Here is a 13,415-nt window from a genome sequence, read left to right as displayed (position 1 = left end):
ATTACCTCCTGCACACACTCTCAGCCAGGACTCATGACATAAAGGCACCTCTATTCCTTTCATATTCATAGGTATAGTTATATTCATATTTATATTTCTGCAGCTGAGCTGTCATCTGTCACTATACCTTTAGGGCTACCGTCAAACTTTTGATGTAGATATAGATGCCGTAGGAGGAAACCAGGGTGGCAGAACCACCAGGGTGCATGCAGGAGACAACAGATCAATGTTTCTCTCTCACATTGATGTTTAGATATATGTCCCTCTCTCTCCATCTCTCTCTCTCCCTCTCCCTCTCTAAAATCAATGAACATATCCTCAGGTGAGGATAAAAAAAACACACTCACTCTGGACCCAGGGGACAGGCTTTGTCCCCTCTTGTCCTCTCCCACCTATACTCCTGCTCAGGATTTTGTCTCCAAGACTGGGACCTCCCTGGACAGAGAGACAGTCTACAAACAGACAGAGAAACAGGAGGCCAGTGTGGTCAGTGAGTATGTCATCCAGCAGATGAAGGAAGCTGGTAAAACCCACCTCCCCTGGCTCCTCATATCCCATTATCACTGAGTCAAGTACTGCTGGGTCTGAAGAATGCCCGCAAGCTCCTACTAGATGCCAGACATATCTGTCTATACAGGGCCAACTTTGTACATGCATTAAAATTAAAAAACATCACTCTAGCCAAAACCGGTTTGGCTCAGTGGATAGAGCGTCGGCCTGCGGACTGAAAGGTCCCAGGTTCGATTCCGGTCAAGGGCATGTACCTGGGTTGCGGGCATATCCCCAGTAGGAGATGTGCAGGAGGCAGCTGATCGATGTTTCTCTCTCATCGATGTTTCTAACTCTCTATCTCTCTCCCTTCCTCTCTGTAAAAAATCAATAAAATATATTTTTTTTAAAAAATCACTCTAGCCCAGCCAGCATGGCTCAGTGGTTAAGCGTCAACCTATGAACCAGGAGGTCACGGCTTGATTCCTGATCAGGGCACATGCCAGGGTTGCAGACTTGATCCCAAGGGGCGTGTGGGAGGCAACTGATCAATGATTCTCATCATTGATGTTTCTCCCTCCCTCTCTCCCTCCCTCCCTCCCTCCCTCCCTTCCTCCCTCCCTCCCTATTTCTCTCTGAAATCAATAAAAATACTTTTTTTTTAAAAAAGGAAACATCACTCCAAATCTCACCATCTTTCTAGTCTAAAAACATAATATATAGTGGTTAAGAGTGTGGCCTCTGAAGCCAGACTTGGGTTCAAATTCCAGCTCTGCTGCTTACCTGTTATTTAATTTATTTGTGCCTCAGTTTCCTCATCTGTAAAAAGGAGATAAGAGTATTTATCTACCGCATGAAATTGTTGTGAATATTAAATGAACTAATAGCACACGTGGAGGGCTTAGGAGTGGGCTTGGCCTATAGTAAATTCTCTTAAGAGTTTGCCACTATTTCTTTCCCTCCCTCCACTAATTTGGTATTTTATAATCTGTCCCTAACAACCCAATCTTCACACAACTGTCAACATGGTCTTCTAAACACAGATCTGATGGGGTCTCTTCAGTACTCAGAGTCCTTCTGTGGCTCCCCATGGCCCTTGGGATGTTGTCTGGACCCCTATCCCTGCTCATAACGCCCTCACATCCATCCCAGCACGCCAGCCTCAACACCTCGCCACTCACGATGCCTTAAACACCAGGACTCGGCTGGGTGCGCTCTGCCTGGAACGGTCTGTCCATGGTGTGCTGGTAAATGCTTAACAACAAGGTCTCTGGAAAAAGGTATGCATTTATATACATAAGTTGATTATAAATTTTACTGATGATAAAGCTGGAGAATAAATACACAATTTACAAACACTAAACATGTATTTATAAATACTAAAATATTTGTGCTCTTTATTGTAATTCTACAGCATCCATTGCTCTTTAAAATGGTTTCTTTAATTTTTGCTAATTCTTATGTTTGTACCCAACCTGTGGTTGCAATGTATCCAGGATTTGACAAAAATCAGACCATGAATAAATGTTTGATTACTATCTGATTCCACAGAAATTCACTCACTTCATTGACTAATGAGGATAGTCCCAACATTTTTGTTTACATTAAAGAGTAAGATAAAAGTAAGAGAACAAGGACATATTTTGAAATTTCACTCATTCACCAGTGATGTGTGACCCTTTTTGCTGAATTGGACAGTAATTTCCAAATATTGAAAGAACTAGAGGCCTGGTGCACAAAATTCGTGCATGGGTAGGGTCCCCTAGGCCTGGCCAGCGAACAGGGCCCATCTGTGGGGTGACTGGTGGGCGGGGCAATCGGGGAGGGGCCCTGCTGGCACCCGCCTTGGCTGGCAGCCTGGCACCACCCACTCACTGGCCCCAACCAAGGGCAGCTCCTGTGTTGAGTGTCTGCCCCCTGGTGGTCAGTGTGCATCATAACAACTGGTTATTCTGCTGTTTGGTCAATTTGCATATTAGGGTTTTATTATATAGGATGTTTCCTCAAAGTGCTTTTTGTTTTGTTTTTGTGCCTTGGCCGGGAATCAAACCGGCGACCGTTTGGTGCACAAGACAACGCCCCAACTGAGCCACACTGGCCAGGGCTTCCTCAAGGTTTTGTGTTGTTCACAATGTAATGGCTACAGACATGACAAACTTTTAAGTTTAACCTGCATTATTAACATTTTCTCTATCGCTTCCTTAAGTCTAGATCAAGGGTCAATAAACTCTTTTATAAAGAGTCAAATACTAGTAAATACTTTAGGCTGTCCAGGCCCTACAGTCTCTGTTGCAACTACTCAGCTCTGCCATTGTAGCATAAAAGCAGCTTCAGACAATATGTAAACAAATGAATCTGATGAACATGGCTGTGTTTCAGTACAACTTTATTGTGGACACTAACATTCAGTTTCATATAATTTTCACTTGTCATGAAATCTTATTCTTTTCAACTATTAAACAATATAAAAACCACCCTGGCCAGGTAGCTCACTTGGTTAGAGCATTGTCTCAATACACCAAGGTTGGGGGTTCAATCCCCAGTCAGAGCACATAAAGAATCAACCAATGAGTGCATAAATAAGTGGAACAACAAATCAGTGTCCCCCCACCCACCCACTTCCTCCCTCCTTTCTTCTCTTTCTAAAAAATGTGAATTAAAAATGTTTTTACACATGTACATATATATACAAAAACCATTCTCAGAGGCTGGATTTGGCCTGCAGGCTATAGTTTGTCAACCCCTGCTCCATGCAATCAATCAAAACAACAAATTAAGCCCTAACTTGTAATGTTAGTCAATTTAAATGATGTACATACTGCCACATGGCCGGTTTCATACTACCAACCTAACATGACTGAACAAGGAGTTGGGAAACGATGAGTAGCAGCTCTCCATTAAGTAGGGTGTAAGTAATTTCAAGAGCATAGATAACAGTAAACTGTAATGACAGAAAGTGATGAGTTTGATCATTAACTTTGTTTTACAAAATAATTTATGGAATTATACATTTATATAATTGAATGGCTGTGATTAATAAACAGCTTACAAAATTTTAAAAACTTAATCATTGGCTCTTGCGAGCCTGTTGGGGAGGCTCCAAAACCTTTGCCGTCCTCCATGGCCTCCCGGGTCAAGGCCAACTGGCCCTTCCAGGCTCAGGGTCCACGTTACGTCCTCCCTGACCTTCCCTAGCTGGACATGGTGCCTTCTCTGCGTTACCACAGCCCTGTGTGCTTCTCTTTTGGAGCCAGTAGGGGATAAGCTACCACACTTATTTTCTTGCCTGTTTTCCCTCAGGGAGAAAACACAAGGACTAACAGTCTTGTTCACATCTGCATCCTCCCTAATCCAGCTCACCTGCCCCTCCTGCATCCCTTAGAAAATAGCTGGCAGCCCTGGTCGGTTTGGTTCAGTGGTTAGAGCAGTGGTTCTCAACCTTCTGGCCCTTTAAATACAGTTCCTCATGTTGTGACCCAACCATAAAATTATTTTCGTTGCTACTTCATAACTGTCATGTTGTTACTGTTATGAGTCGTAATGTAAATATCTGATATGCAGGATGGTCTTAGGCGACCCCTGTGAAAGGGTCGTTCGACCGCCAAAGGGGTCGCGACCCACAGGTTTAGAACCGCTGGGTTAGAGCATTGGCCCTCGGACCTAAGGGTCGCAGGTTCGATTCCTGGTCAAGAGTACGTGCCTGGGTTACAGGTTCGATCCCTGGCCCCAGTTGGGGCACGTGGGGAAGGCAACAGATACTATGTCTCTCACATCGATGTTTCTCTCTCTCTCTCTCCCTCCCTCCATCCCTCCCTCCCTCCCACTCGCTCTAAAAATCAATGGGAAAAATATCCTCGGATGAAGATTAACAACAAAAAAGAAAATGCCTGCAGAGAGAAGGCACTAGGATTTAAAGATGTTGTAGACCATAGCTGTAGATATGTAATATTTATTTATGTCCGCAAAATTACTAGTGTTTTTTCCAAGCTATGGCCTACTTGCTAAAATTCGCTAAAAAGAACAGTGAATTAATAACAAAACAAAACAAAACCTGTTAATTTAATTAGAAGCAAATCTTGGTTAAAAGAATTTTAAAGTTAACTGGGTGTTAATTTTCACATATGACATATGAACTGGAAATTTTGCCCATTAAATTCGAAGTCCGTTAAATGAAGGTCCACAAAATCGAGGGTTTACTGTACTTGCATCCTGCTGCAGCGCTCCACCCCAACAGCGAGGTCCGGGCTCCCCATCCATCTTCACCCTTCAGCTGTGTGTTCTCTTAGCTCCCAGGACTTCAAGAGGAACTTACAATTTATATATATATGTATATGTTATATCATTATATATGTTATTAATTTATATATATATGTTATTTATATATATTATTAATTTTTAGAGAGAAGGGAAGGGAGCGGGAAAGAGAAAGAGAAACATCAATGTGAGAGTGGAACATATGAGAGGAACATCGATTGGCTGCCTCCTGCACGCCTCCCACCAGGAATCGAGCCCGCAACCTGGGCATGTGCCCTAACTGGGAATTGAACAAGCAACCTTGTGGTGTATGGGGCAATGCCCAACCAACTGAACCGCAGTGGCTGGGGCAGGAACACTTTGTCTTTGGTAGGTGAGGACCAAGGAGATCCTCCCCATTTCACGGAGGAATGCCTGAGGTACTGGGCTCAGAACTGGCTGACCCAGCCTTAGATGTCCCAGGGCTTTTTCCTTAACTGCAAATTCCCCAAATCCTGACTACAGGGCGGTTACAGCCTTCCTTGTTCTCCAGGTCATCCTGTCCATTGCCCCTTCCTTCTGATAAAACTGTTTGCATAAAGGACTGGGTGGCATGGACTTTTCCTTCCTTCCTGGGAAGCAGCCCAAATAAAGAGGCACCTCTTCCTTCCTGTCCATCATCACCTGCCTCTTCTGCAGTCTAACCCGAATCCCTCCTACTTTCATGACATTGCCTTTCCTTCCGTCCTAGAAGTTACCTCATCGAGGGGCTGTTCTCCACCCTCCAGCCCCTCCTCAGCTTCACAGCAGAGCCAAGACCTAGCCCAACCCAGCATCTGTCACCAAGCAAGGGTAGCCGGCTTGTTGGAGCCACCTCTCCCATCCCTGACCTTTGCCTGGGACCCACCCTCGTCTACCCTGTCTCCACAACACACACACACACACACCCCTCCCTCTGGGGCCCAGACTCCACTGTCCACCTGTCCAGGCTTGCCTTCTGACACACCCAGCCCAGCCAGTCCCCTGTGGTAGAATGTCTCACTCAGACCAGAGAAAGAAGCAGGACGAGGAAGCTTGAGGGGGCAACTTTGCATCGCGCCTGTGACTGACATCCCTTCCCCAGTTTGGGAAATTGCATAACGAACCCCAGGCCCCCAGTCACCAAACACCAGTTTAATGTGTGGGCTGTCAACATAAGAAAGGTTCAAACCTGTTGAGATTTTTTTGTGAGTTTATTTGAGCCAAGCTGTCGACAGTGGCCGGGAAGTAAAACCTCAAGGAATTGAGATAATGCTCCAGAGAATGGCAGTTTTTCACCTTGTTTTATACATTACAATCAAAAGAAAAGATGTGAGTCACATGAAATCCATTGGTGATAGATTAGGGAGGTGGGAGGAAGCAAAGTGGGAAAACCCCTGGGATTGGATAAAAAGTAAAATGAGAGATAGATACATCTTTTACATAGTTGGGTACAGGATAGTTAATAGTCAATAATTAACACTTGATAACAATAACAACCAGGGGATTTAATGGCCCCTGCTCTGGCGCCGTGGTTGTGCTTGGAGGGGTCCGGAAAAAGGTAAGTTACCTTGACTTGCCAAAGCTGTTATCCTAGATGCAAAAGACAATAGACAGGCTCAGTGAAGGTAAAGATTGACTTGCCAGGGAAGGTTTTAGCCTAGGACATGACTACCTGCCATAAACTGCTTTTAGTTAAAAAGTATTTGTGTGTGTGTGTTGTTGTTGCTGTTTTAAATATTTTTATTGGTTTCAGAGAGGAAGGTAGAGGGAGAGATAGAAACATCAATGATGAGAGAGAATCACTGATTGGCTGCTTCCTGCCTGCCTCCCACTGGAGACCAAGCCTGCAACCTGGGCATGTGCCCTTGACTGGAATCGAACCCAGGACCCTTTAGTCTGCAGGCCAACACTCTATCCACTGAGCCAAACTGTTTTAGTGTCAGGCCATCCTATGTGGTTACTTTCCGTCTCTGAGTTTGTAAGCCACCATACAGGGCTCCCCCGAAATGGTCAGGTTAGCTTGTGACCCCTTTTCATCCACGGGGCAAAGTGAGATCGCAAGAGGGACTTGAGAGTGTGGCCCTGAGAGCTGGCCCAAGGCCTCGAGTAAGTTAGACCCAGGTCTGGGTCCTACTCATGGGCTCTGATCCCTGCATAGGGTGGCCTCCTTGCTGCGCAGCCACCAACAAGAAGAGTCAGCGGGTCCCCCTGAGGAAGTCAGCGGGTGCCAGGGGCCCAGAGGTGGGGTCTAGCTCTGGCGAAGGAGAGCCTTGCCCTGCAGAATTTTGGGATGTTGGACACCCTGAAATCACTCCCCGCTCAGTGTTAGGGGAGGAAACCAGACCAGCTCAGCCAGTTACTAGGGTTCCTTACCAGTGGCGTACTAAATGGGGGTGGGGGTAGGGTCAGTCTACCCTGGGAACTTAAAAACAAAACTGACTGAAAGGCAGACTGCTTCTCGCTGTCACCATCAGCAGCAATTCTAAAGAATAAAATACTTCTCCCAGATGAGGTGGGCCATTGCCACTGCCACTGTCCCCCCCACACACACACACACGCACGCACACACCACTGTTCCTAACTACATATTCACCCCCGCATTCTGTCTGTCAAATCCACATTATCCCTTAGTCCATAAGACATTGGAGAATGTCTGGATCCTTTTAGGACATCTTTTTCTGAATGTCTACCTCTGAGCTTCTTTAAAAGTATGAATCAGCCCGGCCAGCATGGCTCAATGGTTGAGCGCCAACTTATGAACCAGAAGGTCATGGTTCAATTCCCGATCAGGGCACACGCCCAGGTTGCGGGCTCAACCCCCAGTGAGGGGCATGCAGGAGGCAGTCAATCAATAATTCTCTCACATCATTGATGTTTCTCTCTTTCTCTCTCCCTCTTCCTCTCTGAAATCAATTAAAAAATATATTTTATTGAATTTTACAGAGAGGAAGGGAGAGGGATAGAGTTAGAAACATCAGTGAGAGAGAAACATCGATCAGCTGCCTCCTGCACAACCCTTACTGGGGATTGATCCTGCAACCAAGGTATATGCCCTTGACCAGAATCGAACCCAGGCTGACGCTCTATTCACTGAGCCAAACCAGTTAGGGCAATAAAAAATATATTTTTAAAAAAAAAGAAAGAAAAAAGGAAAGAAGAAAAGTATTAATCAGTTCCTACAAGAGTACTTGATTCATTCACTACTCCTTCATTCATTCATTCAACAGCCATGGAAGCCCTCCCAAGTGATAGGTACTAGATGCACAAAGGAAAACAAGTCACAGTGCCAGCCATAGAGGGCATGTAGAGAAACTGGTGAGTAAATAAGAAGCTACAATGTTGCCCGGTTGGCATAGTGGTTGAGCATTGACCTATGAACCAGGAGGTCACGGTTCAACCCCTGGACAGGGCACATGTCTGGGTTGTGGGCTCGATCCCCAGTGTGGGGTATGCAGAAGGCAGCTGATTAATGATTCTCTCTCATCATTGATATTTCTCTCTCTCTCCCCCTCTCCCTTCCTTGCTGAAATCAATTAAAAAAAATTTTTTAAGTTACAAGGCATATAACTAAAAGGGGGAAGTGTGGGAAAAAAAAAAAAAAGGGGGCCACATACTAAACCTGACAAACTCAGGAGAAGCCTGCATGGGAAGGCTTGCAGACTCAAAGACTGAAAGTAACCATATAGGATGGTCTGAAATTAAACTTTCTAAAGGAAAGTTATGGTGGGGAGTCCTGTCGTAGGCCTGTATCTTCTCTGACAAAGGTCAATCTTTACCTTAACTGAGCCTGTCTACTGTCTTTTTGCATTTATAATAACATATGGAATGTTATCATAATTTCCTTCTTCCAGATCCCACAGGACATCATCACTGCACCAGAGCACAGACCACAAAACCGCTCATTGTTATTGTTATTGTGCTAATTGTTTACTGTTAACTAGCTTACACCCACCAATATAAAAGAAATACATATCTCTCCGGTTTAATTTTTATCCAATATCAGAGAATCTCAGAGATTCACACACAAACACTTTACTTTCTCCCCCTTTGCTTTCTCCTGCCGCCCTAATCTATCACCAATGAATTTCATGTAAGCTCCTATGGCCGCCCCTCTGACTCTGGTACATAAAATAAGTGGTGCCCTGACCCATGTAGCTCAGTTGGTTGGGCATCATCCCATGCACTTCAGGTTGCTGGTTCGATTCCAGCAGCCATCAATGTTTGGGTCTCACATCAATGTTTCTCTCTCCCTCTTCCTTCCTCTCTCTCTAAAAATCAATAAAAAGTCCTGGCAGGAGGATGTATGAGAAGCAGCCAATTAATGTTTCTCTTTCTCTCTCTCTCTCTCTCTCTCTCTCTCTCTCTCTCTCTCTCTCACTCAATAAAAACACTAAATTTCTTTAATATTTTAAAATTCAATTTTTTAAAATATTTTTTAAAAATAAATAGTAAAACTGCCATTTCATGGAGCATTTTCTCAATCCACTGAAATTTCACCTGTCAGCAATTGTCATCTCAGTTTGGCTCAAATAAACGCATAAAAATTATCTTTAAAAAAAAGAAGAACCCAGCTGTCATGGTTCAGTGCTTGAGCTTTGACCTATGAACCAGGAGGTCATGGCTCGATTACCAGTCAGAGCACATGCCCGGTTGCAGGTTTGATCCCCAGTGCAGAAGGCAGCTGATCAATGAGTATCTCTCATCATTGATGTTTCTGTCTCTCTCTCCCTCTCCCTTCCTCGCTGAAATCAATAAAAATATAGAAGAAGAAAAAAAGAAGAAATTAGATATCAGAAGGAATAAGTACAAGGACTTATGGGAGTTGAGAGGAGGGGCACTGAACCAAACTGGGGGGTAGAATGGCAATCAGGAAGCCTCCCTGGAGGAAGGGACATGCTGAGAGGTGAGAAGTAGTTAGCCAGGCAAATGAATGAGGGCAGAATGGATGTTTTCCCCTGAAGAAGAGACAATACATGCAAAAGCCCAGAGGGAGCCTGGGAAATGCCAACACTGAAATTCTGTGTGTCTGGAGTGGGGTAGGAACATGGGGAAGACAGAGAGGTCAGCCTGGGACAGATCATGATCTGTCTTGTACTTGTTTCTCAGAGCGATAGGAGTCATTGAAGGGCTGTAAAAAGAGGAGTGGCAGGGGTGGATTAGTGTGTTAGAAAGCTCCGTGTGGTTGTAGCTTAGAAAGTGAATTTGGGGTGGAAGGAGCAAGAGTGGAGAAGAGAATCTGGTTAGGAGGCAGCTGCAGTAATGAAGGCAAGAGGTGGTGGTGGTGGTGCTGGTGGTGGCTGGAACAGAGGAAGTAGCATCGGGGACGGACACAGGGGCTAGCCTGGAGCGTAGTGCTGAGAAACGATGACTGTGTGCGTGCTGGAGCAGGAAGAAGTGCCTCCTGGATGTCTGGCTGGGCCGGTGCCCTCTCTGAAACAGGAACCAAGGGAAAAGCAGACTTGGTGCATAATCAGGTCTCATTTTCGTGTTTCTGATAAGAATTTCTTAAATTCATATCACTTCTTAAATGTGCCATCACGTATGGGGGTGGGGAGGTTGGTTTTGTAGATGAAGGCAGCCCTCAGAATATTCCTCTTGTCCAGGGAGGGGTTACTCTGAAGAATTAAAATAAAAAGTAGTGAGAGGTGCAACAAAAAGGGTGCATTTAATTAATACCACCACATTTAACTGATCACTCATTCATGCAGGCCTGGTGCTGGGAGCTAGACAAGAGGCCTTGCCTCATAGAATTTACAATCTAGTAAATCAAAAAGTAATACAGGATTATAAAACCCTGACACTTTTACATAAAACATTACTTTTGTCTCTGTGTGTGTTTTTTATACAAACGCATAGCTTTTATTATAAAAAATAATAATGCCCATCAAAGAATATATGAAAACTATGAGAAATAAAAATAGATTGCTCACAATTCAGAAACAGCACAATGCCTGTTAATCCTTTCACTCCTTTTCATCTTTGACTCATTATACTCTGTTGACATAATTGACAATAATTCTGCATAAGCCTGTTTGCATAATGCCCTTTTCCCCTGATGCCATGATTACAGAATAATCATTACCTCTTCAGAACCATGATTTTCAGAACTGAGACAAACAATACTGTGTTTAATCTACCCTCTGTCATGGTTATTTGGCTTGTTTCCAAGGGTTTGTGCCAAATCAGCAAAAAAGTCCTTGAAAATGGACAGCAAAAATACCAGAGGGAATGAGCAATTAATATGTGTACAGCACTTGGCACAGTGCCTGGCACTGTTAAGTGTTCAATAAATAAGTATTTATTCACTCAACAGACATTCATGACCCCATATCAGAAGCCAGATACTGTGCTAGGCTCTGCGGACCTGGCAATGACCAAGACAGACACAGTTACTGCCCTCCCAGAGCACCCAGTCTGGTGGGCAAGACGGCCTTAAACACATACTGATATGATTATAAGTAGGTGATCAAAAGTGTTATGTGTCAAGGTACTGGGGAGCTATGAGCATGTATTGTAGGGAGAAGGTAAATAGTCTGAGGGGACATCAGAGAATTCTAAAAATCGAAATAATAGTCAATCTAATAAATGAAGCCCCCCCTGGCCAGAGCAGAGGGCAAAGTTAGGGAGCACAGCAATTCCAGGTAGGGAAGCCCACAGGATGCCAGAGGCTGGAAAGGAAGGGGCAAAGGCTCAGAGTGGGCACACGTTTCCGGAAGTCTACGCCAGAGGGGGCCGCCCATTTCAAGACCTAGGTGAGGCACTGAAGATAAGGAGGATGTTGATGACTGACAGTGAGGAGGCAGGGATGGGCAGTGCTGGTGAGCTAACTAGCAGAGGGGATGGAGAAAGAGGTGACAGTCCAGAGGACTTGGAGGTGATGGAAACTGGAACGGGTGGTGACAGGGGGATGGGAATGGACTAGGCAGTGACAGGGCGGGGGTAGAGGCAGTGGATAAAGAACAGGGTTGGTGCACTCCCTCTGGGGGGCAGCCCCGCCATTCCCTTTTTCCTCCTCTTCCCCCACTCTTCCCCCACAGACATGCATCTCCTAAACTTGAAGGGACCCCACGAGACTTGCAACCTGGGGAGCAAGAGGCAGCGGCAGCTCATCACAGGCTGGTCCCCTGGACCTGTTCCCATGGCCCCCTTTTCTCTAACTTCCCAGAGAGCCGGGGCAGCCCAGCCGAGGCGCCCTGGTTGCTCTTTCTATATAAGCCCTTTCTGGTTTTACTGTCCCAGGTTTTGATTTGTTTTGTTTTAGGAAGAGCCTTCCGGTAAAAACCGAAGACCTACTAGACAAATTCAAAAAGGAGCTGTAAGCAGTATTTACTGTCCCCAACTTTAATAAACTTCCCTCATAGTAAAAAAAAAAAAAAAAAGACAGGGTTGGTTCAGATAGCAGGGGAGGACAGCAATACTGGAGAAGGTGGTGGGAACTGGGTCGAGTGACAGCTTAAGAAAGGGGCAGTGGTTCTGATGCAGGGATGATGGTGAGGGTGATGAGTGACAGGGTCAGAAATGAGCGGTGACCATGGAGGTGACTTAAGAGTGACAGGAAGTGTGGGTGGTGACGATGTGCTGATGGCAAACTAGAGACGCCCACCCTGCCCCCTCCCCTGTGTTTCAACACAGGAACTGTTTCCTAGGCCTCCGGTTCCATGACTCAGGCCCAAGCATCAGCCAGGCCCCAGATACGATCTCTAGGCGCAGCCACAGCCAGGAGAGCTGGCGGGGTGCCTCCACTGGCTGTGCCCAGGCCCATCAGGGACCCAGGCAGGAGCCTTAGTATCATCTCTGCCTCCTCCTCCTGGGTCCACATCGACCCCAATCTGAGGTCCACCAAGAACCCTAGCCTCTCCTTTTGCCACCGCAGTCCTAGTCAGGACTTTATTCCGTCAGCTTTCCCCACAACTGACCCCATTAGAAGTTTCTGGGCCTTCTAAGGCTTTGTCACAACCATTTCCTGGGAGGAGAGAGAAAGGAAGTGGGCTTCAAGCCTGGGGCGAGGGGGCAGCGGGGAGTCTGAATAATCCCATCCAGTCACCCTACAAACATTTACAGGGCTCCTTGCAACATATGAGGGCTGACTTGCACAAGCAGACCTATGTTTCCCTGTTTCCATGAACCTCAGACTGGGGGACAGACATGTAAGCGGCCATCACCATTGAGAGGGTGCTATTCCCTTGCAACAGAGGGGGACAAACTGCTTTTTAAAGCCTGCGGAGAGCGGGCCCCATGAAAGGAAATCCCAGGACCTGTGCTAGTGACTCTTTTGCCTTTTGCTCAGCTGAACACAAAATGATTTGTAGTGAGTAATCAGGAGGGAGAAAGTGAGGAGGGGCAATAAGAAGGGAATGAAAACTACTGAGGTAACAGAAGCTACAGTGCCGTGAATGAAAAGGGGTCCTATGGGAAGTAACTGTTAGGGTCGCCGAAGGAGGAACGCACAAGGTTAAAGTGGTAAAGAATTATGAATTTATTAGGTCATCTGGAAAGCCAGATGGGCTGAGCCCCAAAATCGTGCCAGCACCCAGGGACGGGGAGTCGGAGATTTTAAAGGACTCTCGGCAGGCTTTTCCTGGATGGATAATTCTCGGGGTGTGTCTGGGATCCTGGGAAGGCCCAGAGAGGAAGAATAAAGGTCTTAGCAAGTGAAATGTAGTCTTAGCAAT

General features: G+C 45.7%; 1 non-coding gene across 1 annotated transcript; it reads right to left on the bottom strand.

The window, feature by feature from the left end:
• Nucleotides 1-12,005: 12,005 nt before the first annotated feature.
• LOC118667777 lies at nt 12,006-12,068 on the bottom strand. Its single transcript, XR_004971371.1, has one exon. It is a non-coding gene; the product is annotated as a U7 small nuclear RNA (small nuclear RNA).
• Between the last annotated feature and the right edge of the window lie 1,347 nt (nt 12,069-13,415).

The sequence above is a fragment of the Myotis myotis genome, unplaced genomic scaffold (assembly GCF_014108235.1).
Source record: "Myotis myotis isolate mMyoMyo1 unplaced genomic scaffold, mMyoMyo1.p scaffold_m19_p_12, whole genome shotgun sequence".
NCBI lineage: Eukaryota > Metazoa > Chordata > Mammalia > Chiroptera > Vespertilionidae > Myotis > Myotis myotis.
The sequence above is the reverse complement of the archived record's forward strand: the minus strand, read 5'-3'. Positions and strand labels throughout refer to the sequence as shown.